The sequence below is a fragment of the Canis lupus genome, chromosome 14, assembly GCF_011100685.1.
Source record: "Canis lupus familiaris isolate Mischka breed German Shepherd chromosome 14, alternate assembly UU_Cfam_GSD_1.0, whole genome shotgun sequence".
Taxonomy (NCBI): Eukaryota; Metazoa; Chordata; class Mammalia; order Carnivora; family Canidae; genus Canis; species Canis lupus.
The window spans coordinates 33,938,353-33,951,504 of NC_049235.1; the positions used below are offsets into that span (position 1 = coordinate 33,938,353).

The 13,152-nt window shown below is 36.1% G+C and overlaps 1 protein-coding gene across 4 annotated transcripts in view; it reads right to left on the reverse strand.

Moving 5' to 3' along the window:
- Positions 1–13,152, reverse strand: part of TMEM196 (transmembrane protein 196) — a 51,654-nt gene that overhangs the window by 9,910 nt on the left and 28,592 nt on the right. The window lies entirely within an intron of this gene.

Here is a 13,152-nt window from a genome sequence, read left to right on the forward strand (position 1 = left end):
CTCACTCATGACACTTGCTCCAGGGAAGCTTGAAAATTTTTATATTCCCATCAAAAGCCGGAAAGAAAAATACCTCATTCTAGAGTAGTAAGAAATAAAAATGCTAACTCTAGCATCCTTTGCAACCTTGCAAAGAAGGTTGATATAGGTAATTGTGGGACTTAAGCAAAACCTGAGTCAGTTTTATGCCAGGCAAATTATGAAGTAAATAAATTTAGAGTTTTATTCCGCCTATTTTCTTTCACTGTCTTCTTATCCCTTTCTACTTTCTTAAGGAGAGAAGTAGTGTGATACATTCATTCAGAATTGACTTTTAAGCAATTAGAAATCAGTGGGCTTCACTACAGGTAGTGAACCTCATGTAAACAAAAAGATAAGGCTGAAAGGGAGGTGTTCTTTAGAGACATTCTTTGTACCTCTCAAACTATGTCAGGTAAAATGGTGACATCTTCATTCTCCCAGAAATATGGTCCTTGTAGATACGTTGGAAGAACTCAAGGAAATGAAGCTATTAATGGCATGTCATTTCTTGTAAATAAGCACTTTGGTGACAAAATTGCTTTGCAAAGCAGATGCATCAAAAAGTCTACCAATGATGCACTATTAGATATTTTGGTTATTGGAAGGTGATAAATCATTTAACTTGGTTAGAAACATTTAGGGATATTTGAATGCACATTTATACATACATCTGGCTGGAAGCAAACCATTAAAAAAAAAAAAAGCCCACTAAGGGCTTTCAGACTAACAAATAAAGCTTTGAATGCAGTTAAGTTTATCTTTTTGATTTTCTTTTAAATTGTGCTGTTTCAAGTCAACTAATAATTTAAATGGTTTCAACTAAGTGTTTCACACATATGTAGATTTTTAAGTATACACATAAAACTATTCTAAGAATTACCTGAAATAAATAATATGCTTGTGAGAAAGACCAACAAAATTTGATAAAGAAATAATGAATTAGGGAAGTTTACCTTAACAGGAAACTTTCCTTATAAAAAGAACAAAATCATTACAAAGCAGACAATGATGCAGCAAGACAGATAAGAGAACACAAGGATATATAAGAATTTTCTTATAATTAGATGATATTTCAAATTAATGCAAAAAAAAGAGCAAGATCCAAAGGAATTAGGACAGTTTATAAACCTCCCCTATCGTCATACACTAAAATGTCAATGAAACAGGTGAATATTTAAGAGTATAAAAAAATAAGTATAGTAACATTCAACAAAGTAAAATATTTATGTAATTTTACAGGAGTGGGAAAGATTTACTAAACATAACAGCAAAGTCACAGACCAAAATGGAAAATATTTATAAATATTAATACATAAAATTATATTTTTATAGTAAAAAGTAACATAACTCTCAAAGGCAAAAAAGAAATTGGGATTATATTTAGAAAGCATATGCAGACAAGGGTTAACATACCATAGAAATTGATCTAATAAGATAATTTTAATACCTCAAAACAATGAGAAGATAAAAACTCAGAAATTTATAAAACTTGAATATTTGCATGCTTTACTTTTCCGAAGTTTTAACAAGCTACTTCTGAGTAACCATTTGTCACCCTTGCCCCACTTTGTGTCCTGGTCTAGATGAACTTGTCTTTAAGAGTCCTTCAGGACTCTTCCTAACTTACTGATCCTGTCTCCTATCTACCAAGGCTGTGCTCAGTCCATTCCAGTTTGGACCAGTTGTGTACTTCTCCATGCTTCCAGGCTTCAGATCAAAGCCTCAGCATGTCCTTCTTGCTTGCCTGACTAACCCATTACTCACCCTGAAAGTCCATTTAACCAGAACTCATTCCTGAAATAATTTGAAAGCAATGTAGTTTTGTATTCCTTGGACCTCCTCTGAAATCTATAAACATTGCCATTATTTATTCACAGCCAAGCTTGAGGGGACCTCTGGAGTTTTAGCAGAGTTCTCCTTCCCAGCCACTTGGTTAAAACATCTAGGTGGCAATAAAATTGCTTCCTTCCATGGTCCACTAAGGAAAGAAAGTTCAGGGCTTGGGAGGGGGAAAGAGAGACTATGAGGGCAATCAAACAATATGTTTCTACTCCCAATCAGGCCTGGAGTGTAAATACATCTCGATAGTTACTCGATAGTCAGGGTAACCAAAATCCACATTTCCTGGAGGAAACTTGTAATCTGAGAAAAAACTTACCCATGTAATCCACCCTATATAAAAGCACAGAATTTTTAAGGAGTCTTTTAAGGGATGCTAGCTAAAATTCAGCTGTTACAGTTTATAGAGAAGTGTAAAAGGAGCACAAAAAAAGCAGTAAATGATCTTTTGGTTTCACCGGCTATCTGTATCCCAAGTGAGAGCACTGGAAGGGATCTTAAAAGATGACTTAATTCAGTCCTTGCATTTTTGCATGTGGGGGAGTACAGGTCCAAATAGGCTTAGTGCCTCAAGGTCACTCATCAAGGTCACAAATCACATAATTTAAGGCTCCTATTAGTGTCGAGGGTAATTTATTTCTAAAAACGTAATGAAATGCTCTTCAAAAGGATTTTTCAGTTCTAATACAGTGCGTTATACTAGCAAATCCAACCAGAAGTGATTGGTGAACACTTAGTCATCTATAATTACTCTCTTTGACCCTGCCATTGTTAATTTTTGTTGTAATAAGAATGATTATAAGATAATCAGTTGAATTACAGTCTACAGTTAAGTGTATCCTATTATATAGGGAATTTGTTATATTTCAAAATACTCTTTTTTTGCTCAATATCACTTTATCAAGGATGCTAAGCATTTATACCACATTATGAAAAAAGTGAAAAAAATCTGTTTACAAAAGTAAAATTCATGGCTGGAGGTATACATTATCTGAATTAGATATACAACTTTATATATAATATAATAATATAAAATAAAATATAATTTTATTTCTGAGAAGATGGGATATTTAAACCCAGGGAGAGTTATTTCCTTTGCTTTTACTACAAAGTTGTATAAATGAAGTGATCCAATAGGAAGTGGAACTATATAATGAAACTAGTTAGCCCTCCAAGTGGAATTCATTTGATTCCAATTTAGATTAAATTCAATAGATAACTAAGGTGTGACTTGTTGTAGGATGAAAGGGAGAATAATGGAAATAGCATTCTATATTTTTTTTTAATTTTTATTTATTTATGATAGTCACACACACAGAGAGAGAGAGAGAGAGAGAGAGGCAGAGACACAGGCAGAGGGAGAAGCAGGCTCCATGCACTGGGAGCCCGACGTGGGATTCGATCCCGGGTCTCCAGGATCACGCCCTGGGCCAAAGGCAGGCGCCAAACCGCTGCGCCACCCAAGGATCCCGCATTCTATATTTTGAATGGATTTTCTTCATGAAAGGTCTATGGAGCCTTCTGCTTTAGTTAAGATGCAGAAAGAACAAAGATGCCATTCCCACTTAAACAATACAAAAAAGCAGAAAAACTAATAGATTGATAACTTTAAGAACCCATCAGAATGCTGAGGTCCAAGACAATAAAATAACTGCAATTCAAAGAGGAATAAGGCCCTCGGAAGAAATTCTGGTTACACAAAGTATGTCATTTGTTGCAGAGACAGGAAGAGGGAACAAGGGTTGTCACATAAATGGGTATGTGGGGAGGCAAGGGAGGTAGTGCATAGCTCTGCTCTGTCCTTAGGCCTTCTTTCTTATGAAGCACATGTTTAAGCCCCTGGCCAAGGAGTAGCAAAGTCTATTATTTCCAGGATATATGCAAATATGGATTGCAACTCTAACTAGAGGAAACAGAAAAAGATATCTGCACCAAACATAATCACTGCAATAGTACAATCAGTTCCTCACTAGAATGACTCTGCCTTTTGTACTAACAGCCTAAAAGAATTTATCAAGATATAATACAAGATTCTGAAAAAAAGTACATTTGAACTTTTGACATCCAGTCAAATTCTCATTCACACAAGAGATTATAAAAAAGACAAGATCATTTGGACAGAAGCACTGTGGTGGGCTGAATTATGGCTTTCCAAAGAGATGTGTGTCCTAATCCCCAGAATCCATGAATGCTGACTTTATATGGGGAAAAAGAAAAAAAAAGGGGGGGGGGCTTTGCAAATGTGATTAAATTAAGAAGCTCAAGATGACACAATTGTGCATTGTCCAGGTAGGCCCTAAATATATTCACAAGAGTCCTTTAAAAGGAAGACAAGAAGGTCAAAAGACACAAGTTCCAAGAAGGCATAAAGAGACACAGAGAAAGAGATCTGAAGGAGTCATACGGCTGGCTTTGAAGGGAGAGGAGATCTGTGAGGCTGAAGCTATAGGCAGCTTCTGTGAGCTAGGAGTGGATTCTCCCCTGTGGCCTCCAAAAGGAATCTAGCCCCACAGACATATTTTAGATTTCTGGCCCCCAGAACTTTCAGAGAATAAATGTCTGTTGTTTTAAGCCACAATGTTTGTGGCAATTTGTTCTAGCAGCAAGGGAAACTAACACAGGCTCCGAAACGTCTGACATGAGACACTCTACAAGCACCACTAAAAACTGTTCAGGAAAACAAACCAAGAAAGCCATAGGATAAGAAAGAAATGTAGTAGAAAAAACACAAAAGAAAACAAAACAGTAAATCATTTGGATTGAAAAGTATTGATTGGAAAAATTACCATCTGTTTAGAATGAATATCCCAGGCGATTTTACCATGGGAGATGGTGAGGTGCAGGTAAAGAAGACGTAAGTAGTGTTCTAAAACTCTTATCATTTAGAACATAACAGAAGAGCTGACTAGTTCTAGATAGTTTTTAGACAGAAAAGTACAACTTTAAATTTGTGCATTGATATAGAGACAGAGAAAATAAAAATAAAGAGAAAAATACAATTTGACAGTAAAGATTGAACCAAGATATATCAGAGAAGTTGAAAATTAATGAGAGGAAATGAAGTGAAAATATAAAATAAGTTACAATAAATAATTCAATATTATAAGCAATCACACTACATGTGAATGTATTCAATTTCCCTAATAAGAGGGAAAAACAGAAAGGAAAAAACAGTCTACTAGGCAAAGAAGGAAAGGAATTTGTTTAAAGATCCCTAAAATAAATAAATGAATGAAAACGTCTTCTTTCCTTCTGCTTTTCTCTCTCTGTGTCTCTCTCTGTTTTGTTTCTCTCTGTTTCTCTCTCAGCACTGACCAAGATGCTCATTAATAAATTCTTTATTAGGATTTTTTTCTGTCCAAGGAAGTTTATTTTGGGAAAGACTAAGAGTGAAAAAGGCTATTGTAGAATTTCTCAATTTTAAATTGTGAGTGGAAAATGTTGAAACCATGATTGTAATGGAAGCAGATAAAAACAATAGCCAGAAGAACAAACAAGTGTGGGGTGAGGGGGTTTTATGAAAGATGGTGGGTCTACCTTGTTTTAAGAGAACTTATTAACATTTTTGCCACACCACATTTAACGACCTCAGATGAAATAATTTTCACTGAAATTTACTAGTCATTACATAAAATATACATACTAGAAAGTAGAAATGATGCTACTTCCCCCACACTAAGATAATGAACTGAACCACAAATTGAATGTAATACTTTGATAAACATTAATGATTTATACATTTTTGTCAAAATTAATGTTTCTTTAAAATATATAGAAAAATATCAAGAAAACAAATATTAAATGTTGGGAGACTGATTGGAAAGAAATCTATTTCTGGTTAAACAATATATTTTTCCTTGTAAATAGATTAAAAGTTTGGTAATTTACTTTGCTACTACCAGTTCTCGAATATTTTTATTCTACTTCAATCACCTGTTAAAGATTGATAACTGGAGTCTTTTTACGGATTATTTTGTAGTTTAGCACACAAAATGCTACTGTGCTAATGTAGTTCATATTTTCCCTGACACTATCCTGGTGTGATAGTAATTTTCTGGCTAGACTCATCAGGATGAGTAGTTTTATTCTCAGTTAAATATAACGAATCATAAACCACTGCATATTAAAGTAGATGCAGCTTCAATGACAACCATATTTTATTTTTACTTAGAATTTTTTTTAGTTCTACACATTCATAATAGTGGCTGAAATAAAGCTTTTATGCTGTAAAGCATTTTGATAGTCTCTCAATTCTCTAGAAAAAAGTGTATTGAAAAAGGGAACTTTCATGATGGGCAAGTCAGTGAAGAAATTATGGAGCAAAGAAACAGTTCTGAACCTCATGCTACATAAAAAAGAAATAGAATGTGTTATTTCATTCGCCATTACTGGTATTGCTAGGGTGAGAGATCATCTATTTTTATATCTAGCGTTGCCATAGCTCCTCAGACAAAGCTGTGCTGTTGAAATGAAGTTTCTAGATAACATAATGGAATTTCAAACTGAATAAATGAATTAGTAAATGGGTGGAAGAATGTATCACAGTATGCATGGAGAGGGGGAGAAATTAATCAGATTTAGCCAATTCCAGACACATAACTGGATGCAATTAGTCTTTTTACTGAATCAAATCCCATTAACTTTTTTTTTCCTGAAACACTCATGATTGGTCAGATTAGGTTAATTCTCTTCTCAATGGTGGCATTTGAAAATAATTTGGATGGTGTTAACCTTTTAAATGTTGCAATCATAGCTTTGTGGGTTTCAAAAGTTTCCTTCTCAAACCTCAGATGTCCTTGAGATGTCAGCATGAGTAGACCTTTCTATAGGAAAAGGAACACACACACACACACACAAAACCTCATTGAAAAAGATATGGCCTTGACACTGAGTGGTAACTGCCGAGATCCTTTTTAAACATGAGAAGTACCTTCCCAAACTAGAAAATGTTGTGCTGTTTTTAAATTTTTTATTGATGGGCAACCCGGGTGGCTCAGCAGTTTAGCGCTTCAGCCCAGGGTATAATCCTGGAGACCCAGGATGGAGTCCCACGTCAGGCTCCCTGCATGGAGCCTGTTTCTCCCTCCTCCTGTGTCTCTGCCTGTCTCTCTCTCTGTGTCTCTCATGAATTAATAAAATATTTAAAAATAAATAAATAATTTTTGATTGATATTTAATTGACAAATTACATTATATTGATTTGTGTACTCAATTGAGACAAAATGGCTTGAGAAAGAGCCCTATGAGTATATAATCCAGCTTTTGATTTATTTTCCCTCAACAGACACACTATAGGTATTTTCCCTTGGTGAAACTAGAAATTGGGCAGTGTCTCAGCACTCTCAAATGAATGCAATTACCTACTATCACCTAATCTGTTTTGTAAGCTGCTCTGAGTGATTAGAATCCATTCTCCCCAATAGTTCATTTTTGCTTTTGTTTCTTTTGCCTTCGTGGATGTATCTTGCAAGAACTTACTGTGGCTGAATTCAAAAAGGGTGTTGCCTGTGTTCTCCTCTAGAATTTTGATGGAATCTTGTCTCACATTTAGATCTTTCATCCATTTTGAGTTTATCTTTGTGTATGGTGCAAGAGAGTGGTCTAGTTTCATTCTTCTGCATGTGGATGTCCAATTTTCCCAGCACCATTTATTGAAGAGACTTTCTTCCAGTGGGTAGTCTTTCCTCCTTTATCGAATATTAGTTGACCATAAAGTTGAGGGTCCACTTCTGGATTCTCTATTCTGTTCCATTGATCTATGTGTCTGTTTTTGTGCCAATACCACACTGTCTTGATGACCACAGCTTTGTAGTACAACCTGAAATCTGGCATTGTGATGCCCCCAGATATGGTTTTCTTTTTTAAAATTCCCCTGGCTATTTGGGGTCTTTTCTGATTCCACACAAATCTTAAAATAATTTGTCCTAACTCTCTGAAGAAAGTCCATGGTATTTTGATAGGGATTGCATTAAACGTGTAAATTGCCGTGGGTAACATTGACATTTTCACAATATTAATTCTGCCAATCCATGAGCATGGGATATTTTTCCATCTCTTTGTGTCTTCCTCAATTTCTTTATAGTGTTCTATAGTTTTTAGGGTATATAAGAAGCTTTTGCACAGCAAAGGATACAGTCAACAAAACTAAAAGACAACCTACAGAATGGGAGAAGATAGTTGCAAATGACGTATCAGATAAAGGGCTAGTTTCCAATATCTGTAAAGAACTTATTAACCTCAACACCAAAGAAACAAACAATCCAATCATGAAATGGGCAAAAGACATGAAGAGAAATCTCACAGAGGAAGACATAGACATGGCCAACATGCACATGAGAAAGTGCTCTGCATCACTTGCCATCAGGGAAATACAAATCAAAACCACAATGAGATACCACCTCACACCAGTGAGAATGGGGAAAATTAACAAGGCAGGAAACCACAAATGTTGGAGAGGATGTGGAGAAAAGGGAACCCTCTTACACTGTTGGTGGGAATGTGAACTGGTGCAGCCACTCTGGAAAACTGTGTGGAGGTTCCTCAAACAGTTAAAAATAGACCTGCCCTATGACCCAGCAATTGCACTGTTGGGGATTTACCCCAAAGATACAGATGCAATGAAACCCCGGGACACCTGCACCCCAATGTTTATAAGCAGCAATGGCCACAATAGCCAAACTGTGGAAGGAGCCTCGGTGTCCATCGAAAGATGAATGGATAAAGAAGATGTGGTTTATGTATGCAATGGAATATTACTCAGCCATTAGAAACGACAAATACCCACCATTTGCTTCAACGTGGATGGAACTGGAGGGTATTATGCTGAGGGAAATAAGTCAATCAGAGAAGGACAAACATTATATGTTCTCATTCATTTGAGGAATATAAATAATAATGAAAGGTAATATAAGGGAAGGGAGAAGAAATGTGTAGGAAATATCAGAAAGGGAGACAGAACATAAAGACTCCTAACTCTGGGAAATGAACTAGGGGTGGTGGAAAGGGAGGAGGGCAGGGGATGGGGGTGAATGGGTGATGGGCACTGAGGGGGGCACTTGACAGGATGAGCACTGGGTGTTATTCTGTATGTTGGTAAATTGAACAACAATAAAAAATAAATTTATTATAAAAAAAAAGAATCCATTCTCCCCTTTGAATACCCTTTATACAGACACTATCCCTTGATGCACACACTATCCCAATCACATTCAGAAATTTGCTCCAGGAAGAAATCAAGATACTTGTCATTTAGTCAAGATCAAGCAATGTAAAAAAAACAAAAAAACAAAAAAAAAAAAACAAAAAAACTGCACACCACAAAACAGTCAACAGTTATGACAAAAAGCTTCAGGACATTAAAAAAGCAGAATATAATTCTTTAAAATATAAGATTAATTGGTTTGTTACTTTGGGGTACTTTCAAGCCCTCAGGTACCATAGCTGGCAAGCCTTTCTGTCTGAAAGCAGAGATTCTAAAGGAAGGAGAGGAGTTCCACATTTAATGATTGTAAACAATGGTCTGTCCTGGATGGACCATGGCTAAAGATAGGTAACTACCACCTGTATGTGTTCTGTCTGGGAAAACAGAGTAGGGAGATTAGGATCCCTAAAAACAACTTCATCAAACTTTATAGAGCTTTTGTCACAATTATAACAATCCTGACCATATGTAACCTCCTTGAAATCCTTTGTAAGATCTCAAAGTGAAAGGTTCTCTTCCCATTTGAGGACATGTCTCACACAATCATCCCTTCTGAATATGTAGCTATCTAGTTTCAGGTAACAAGATTTTCCTCAACACTCTTGAGATTTAGGCAGGGTACAAAAGTTGCTCATGCTACCTCCCTTTTGATTTTACCAGGATAATCTTTGAGAATACACTTTGGCTACCTTATTGATTAGATCCAATTTGACTTATATGACCTCAGTTACGAAACCTTGATAAGGATTTTTTAAATAATGGCATCTGTAAACTATTTTTATCAGGATGTCTTGAGGATACTTATCATAAATGCAGAGTTGTGAGCCCCCATCGAATCAAATTTTGGTGAGGTGGAGCCCAAGAACCAGCATCTTAGATAAATTCTGGGGTAACTGCTATGCTCCTTAGAGTAGGAGAACATTAGGTGTAGAATCACTGGATTGACTTAATTGTCTAGTTTGACTTAGGTGAGCTGTCCCTACCAAGAGCTGGCCAGATGTGGGACCTACCATGGGAGTAGTATGCCTGAAGGGAGCAGCAATGGATGGATGTCTAATACCAGACTCTAGAGATACCCTACACTTATATGATGAACAAAGCTTCTTCTCTTTCCTGAAGGATTTAATAGAGAATATTTGTCTCTTTATTCCCACGTGTAAAGACAGTTATCAGCAGCACTCCGGCAGAAGTAAGGATGTTTTATTCATACATACCTCTATCAAACATGGTGGGTGGAGTGGGGAAGGAAATTGATTTTGCTTTCTCTGAATCCTACTGTTGACATTTTATGCCTTTACATGGCAAGTTTTAAGGGGCTTATTTTTGATAGGTTCATTTGTTCATTTCCCCGAATAAAAAATAGTGGCTTTTAAGGTCTTCAAGCACTTTTCTTTCCTTCCCTGTTTCTCCTGATGACAAATCACTTCTAGTGATCAGAACACCTAGACAGAAGCACAGGTGAGGCTGTCAGTGCTCCACACAGAGCCTCTAAGCAATGAGAGACTAGTTCCTTTAAAGGACATTAACAAAAGGGAAATTTTCTTGTCCAACTTTTCCTGTTCATTGTTTTCTGTCTTCTAAGAGAGTTTGGAGCAGTCGATTAGCGTCTCTCAAAAGTAACACAGAGAAGAATTTTATTCCCACTCTGTGGTCCAGCATTATAGTTCATATTATTTTGCCAGGTTTCTGTGTCTGCTACAGTTCTCATAATGAATATTCTGGATCAGGTAAGAAATTATAGTTTTCTTCCTGAATGTATTTATGCCAGAGCCTGTCAGTATATGTAATTGGACTGTGAAAACCATTAAGTTGGAAAGAGTAAACTAGAATAAGATGCTTCCAAACTCCCTGGGTAATCAGAGTGCAGAGCACTATTTATAAGGCACCTGAAATTCACCAGAGGTGGAAGTGTCTTTTCTCTCCACATACCTGTTTAGTTAACTTCAAACTGATTTTAAATGATGGCAAACATGCATTACATCTTTCCTGTAACCTGGCTCAATTTGATTGCCAGAGAGCCCTAAAACCTTAACAAAGTAAATAGGGAAATTTGTAGGTCAATCCTCAAAAGAGGTCATTGGAAAACTTAAAAATTGGGAGCTGATTAAAAATCTTTGTTGCCTGAAAAGATCTAAAATAATATCTTTTCAGAACATGAGTTAGGCTGTTAAAACTAGCAGATTCTGGGAAGTGACTCTAGAGAGTGAGGTTTTTGAGGACTAAATTTTGGAAAGAATCATTTAATTGAAGTGCAATAATAGTGTAGAAGATTTATAAATGTAAGTTAATAAAGGACCCAGGGAAGATGCCGAGTTTCTGAATTGTTTTGGAATAGCTCTAAATGGTGGTTTCTGAGCCTCGGTGATTTATGTTATTAATCTGACGGCTTTCAGCTTTCTCTGGATAAAGAGGACCATCATAAAATAATTTCGAGACCTCCTTCCAATCTCCCACTGATTCATTTCTTCATTACTCAGCAACTCTATTATCCCCCTGAAGTTGCATAGACACTAATCCATCTTTGTAGTTTATAAAGTGATACAACAGTGAGTAAAAAATAAGTTAGACACTTAGTTGAACCAGACAATAGGTGCTGGCTCTTAAGGAGGTAAAAAGATTAAGTCTGACAGATTTTCTATTTCCTGGAGTTAAGGTGTACTTTTACCCGAAACCCCCACAAAGATTGCAGAAAGAAATAAAAATGTAACAAAAAGAAATAATTTCGGATCATTAAAAACATGCTTGGGTAATGGGCTCCGAAGAAAATATCACATGCTGTATTTTCCATCAATATCCTTCAGCACAAAGATTATTTGCCTTACTGGAAGAAAGTTTACAAGATATCTTAGCAGATGGACTTTTACCCTCATCTTCCAGTCCTTTTAGTTTGGTTCCTGTTAAAGGACCCAAAATGGAAACATTTTCTCAAGTATTCTGTTAGGATAAATTCTCAAATTTCCAAAGTTTACTTTTTCAAAAGTTCACAACACTTACTATTTGGGTTCTCTCTCCCAGTATTTCTGGGAAGGCTAAAAAAACCACTCTTTGCTATTTCCACTTTGTGGGTAGAGGAATTAAGACGCCAAAAAAATCATACAGTAAGTCAGTTGCAGAAATTCAATAAGAGTGGAAAATGGGGGTTCACAAATAATTGCTTATTGTACACTATACCCCTTTTCACGTTAGCTCTATATAGATTAGAAACACCTTGTCAAAAAATATTCTTTTTAGTAGACAAGTCATAAAATGTCCCTAATGAAAAGCTTGTAAGAGAAATCTATCTGGTGGGAAGGATGGCTATGTAAGAATGACTGTCACCTTGGCTTTAAACTTCCTTTTGGAATTGGTTTTCCTTTTCCCTCACAGTGACTATCATACTTGGTCTCCCATTCCCAGCTGCATCTCTAGCTTACTTGCAGATAAAACCTAATGTAAGATAAATCCCTGTTTAATCCTCCCCACACAACTAAAATAAGGTTATACTTTCCAAAGTACTTGGTAAAAAACCAAAGGGAGTACAAGAGCAAAATTAAGGAAGAAATTGTAAGCTACATGGCAGTTGTCCCCTTCTTGATGTATATCTCATCTCCTCTGGAGGACCTGGGCCAACCCACATCCAATCTGCAGGACCCAAGATTAACGATTCCAAGAGGAGACAAAACCTTAGGAGACAAAGTGTCAGGGGCCTCTTTTGGGGTCATCTGCTCCCAATTAAAATTATTCTTTTGAGGATTCTGTGAGTTGATTTAATAAAAAATCATGATTCTTTTGCATTTCATTCTGATTTCTATCTAGATTTTATGAAATAACTCAGAGGACCTTTATTTTTATGTATTTTAAAGTACTGAGACCATAAAAATGCCTATCTGTGAGATAGCCTGATTGATGAAAGATAACTCATAAAGAAAAGGTGCATTCAGTACTGCAGGATGTGCATATTCATCAGTGGAAACTAGGACTACTGAAAATTCTGTTCATTGGTATATCTGGGAAATGGGGGGTAGTTTAAACTATTGCCTATTATTTCTGGATTTAAATGCTAGAATCAGGAATAATGGGTAGGAGTTACAAGGAGGGAAATTTCCACTCAT